Here is a 2,915-nt window from a genome sequence, read left to right on the forward strand (position 1 = left end):
GTTACAGTATACTGTAACACCGGCCCTGCGTCTACTGTAACACCGGCCCTGCTTCTATGGATAGATCTGATACATTTACATCATAGACTCAAGTGCTCATGTTGATTCATGTGCATTTTCCCTTCCTAAATGCATATACATTATTGCGAAGGTGTCGGTTTTGCATTGTGAATCGGTTTTATGGTAAAAGATGTAAGACACCAGAACAGTGTCGGATCAGCAGGGTGGAGTAAGCAAACCAGAACAGTGCACTGAGAAGAACCCACGTGATATTCCGACGGAAAATATCTAATTATGAATTAATCAAGAGACCCCCTTTTGAAATAATTCATAGTGTGCCTTACCAGTTCCTCTGGTGTCCGAGTCTCTCCTTCGCTGCAGCAACATCGGCAACAAAAACAGTTTCCACAACACGCCATCTTCGCTGTTGTGTCACGCTGCGTTCAGTGGCTTTGGTAAAAACGCATAGCACAGAACTATCTAATTCACTAGAAACACCTTACACATTTAGTGTGTAGAACAACAGACAGCTTATTTGACAGCATATAAGAGTAGGAGCTGTGTCTTAATATTTGATTTTTCAATATATGATGATAACGTTATTGCTCTTTGAAAAGTAATATTTCCCATGACATTTAAACGCAGCAAGAGCAGCTACCCCTATTTGTCAAAATGCGGAATGTTATTCAAAATAGTCAAAACTGTGTGTCATTTACGCATAAGTTTAATATTATATCATAACCGCATTTCAAATTCTTAAAATCAATGCACAATTAAAAAGTATCACCCTATGGGAATGTGTAAGAAAACCAATTAATTTGTGATTGAGCTATTGTAATCATTGTTTACAATATTAAAAACAATGGTATTCACTGCTGCGTTAGCTTACTTTCTTCTTGTTGGTTTAAAAAAAACAAAACGATTTACATTTTAAAAAACAACTATTTAGCAGCTATTAATAAAGGTTATTTTTTAGACATTTACACAATCAAAGGTGTTTAAGTCAGGGGCCCTTTCTCCTTTCATCAATTCCCCATCCTCGACTCCTCGGTCCTCCGATAGTGACCCGGAAATCAATTTCAGCCGCCATGTTGAAGGACATCTAATTGATCTAAATGCACATCGAGGACCAAGGATCGAGCATCAAGGAGGAACCTCCTTGATGCTCGATCCTTGGTCCTCGATGTGCATTTAGATCAATTAGATGTCCTTCAACATGGCGGCTGAAATTGATTTCCGGGTCACTATCGGAGGANTGGAAGACCGTCGGGTGCGAGGTGTACAGGACGCCCAACATCAACCTCCTCAGGCAGGAGGCCGGACGACTCCATTTAGGACGAGTCGCACGGCACCACACCATGACGTGTTTTCAGACAGGACTTCTCTCGTATTTTATACAGATTCAATATTATCATTGTAGTTCCTATATTGTACGTGACATTCGACAAGGGCCGACAAGGGAGCACCTAACCAGCCAATGGACACAGAATCGTTCGGAGAACCGGAACCCTAGCCTCTTACTCCTGTAGAGCCTCGGGTGAACGGCAGTACTCCGCCCGCATGAGTTTCGGCACCTTCACTTGTGAGAATGTCATTTGTTGGTTCAGCACTGTCGAGAGAATCTTTCAAACCGGAAACCCTAAAGACGTTTTACCCTCCTTATTTTAAGGTTTTTTCAGTTACTAATTTAGACTTTGGGGTGGTGAAGTTTGTAAAGTTGTCGTACACATACCACATCGTCACCGGTGTCCAACCTTACATTGGGACTTTTCAATCCGGTATTACATTTAATATAAAAATTCCAACAGTTAATTTAACGGTTGAATAAATTTTTCAAATCTTAATAGTATTATTTAATAATAAATAGACACAAATTTATGATTGATTTTGAATTATTTTATTAACTTTAACCAGAACTTTTTATATTATTTGCTTAATTAAGATTCTAAATAAACAAGAATTCAAAGTTGTTTTGGGAGTTTAGTGAGTCATTCACCGTTCCTAATGTGTTAATACATCGATATCTTTAGATTATTACAGTAATAATAAAGAGATAATATTCTACGAAAACGACTAAGGTAATAAACAGATAATAAGTCGTACGTACCCTGCTCAGTAAAAATCCTTCTCCTAAGAAATCTTATAATGTATTTAAGAAGCCTGTTGTTGTGGTAAAACCACTACAGAGTTACAAGACAACACTTGGAGCTAAACTGAACTAGATCCTTAGTTTAAAAGAATGGTTTTGTCTTTCTTTATCTGTAGGACATCAAGTGAAGAGAGTACGTTCACGTTATAGTATAGTCAAATTCTTAACATGTAATTTCGACTACTATACATAGTTAAAAAAAAAAAGTGTATATATTTATAAACGATTTGACCAGGTCTAACATACCTGTCGGGACTATTGATCATCTACAAGCGATACACACATACGTAACAAATGTGTTTGCCCACTACTAGTGCAAAAAACCAACGTCAAAACAAATCGACCAACTGTTTTACGCAAGGTTGAAAAAACGTGTGTCCAATTTACAAGTACAGTCGTCACCGTCCACAACAACGGGGGGGGGCGTTGGGGGGATACCTTGCCTCTAAACTCACTGATATGTCCTGTTTCCAGTCTTAAAGGAAAACTTCAACCCCTCAAAATCATTTATATAACATTTTCTCACCCGATGTTATCTTAAATTATTCTTACTCTTTGTGAAAGTGTGTTATATAGTAAGGTTTTAGTGTGTTTTTTTTATGTGTTTGGGAAGTGCTGAGCATAAGATTGGATAAATGAGACTTGGATTAAATAGCAAAAGTTGTGTAAGGCACTTTAATTCCTCAAGGATTTTCTATATTTTTTGGATTCTTCGGAGACACAGGAAAAAAACAAAGTTTTCTTTAACAATTCAAGGTACCTCAGA

The sequence above is a fragment of the Notothenia coriiceps genome, unplaced genomic scaffold, assembly GCF_000735185.1.
Source record: "Notothenia coriiceps isolate Sejong01 unplaced genomic scaffold, NC01 NC01_scaffold00024668, whole genome shotgun sequence".
Taxonomy (NCBI): Eukaryota; Metazoa; Chordata; class Actinopteri; order Perciformes; family Nototheniidae; genus Notothenia; species Notothenia coriiceps.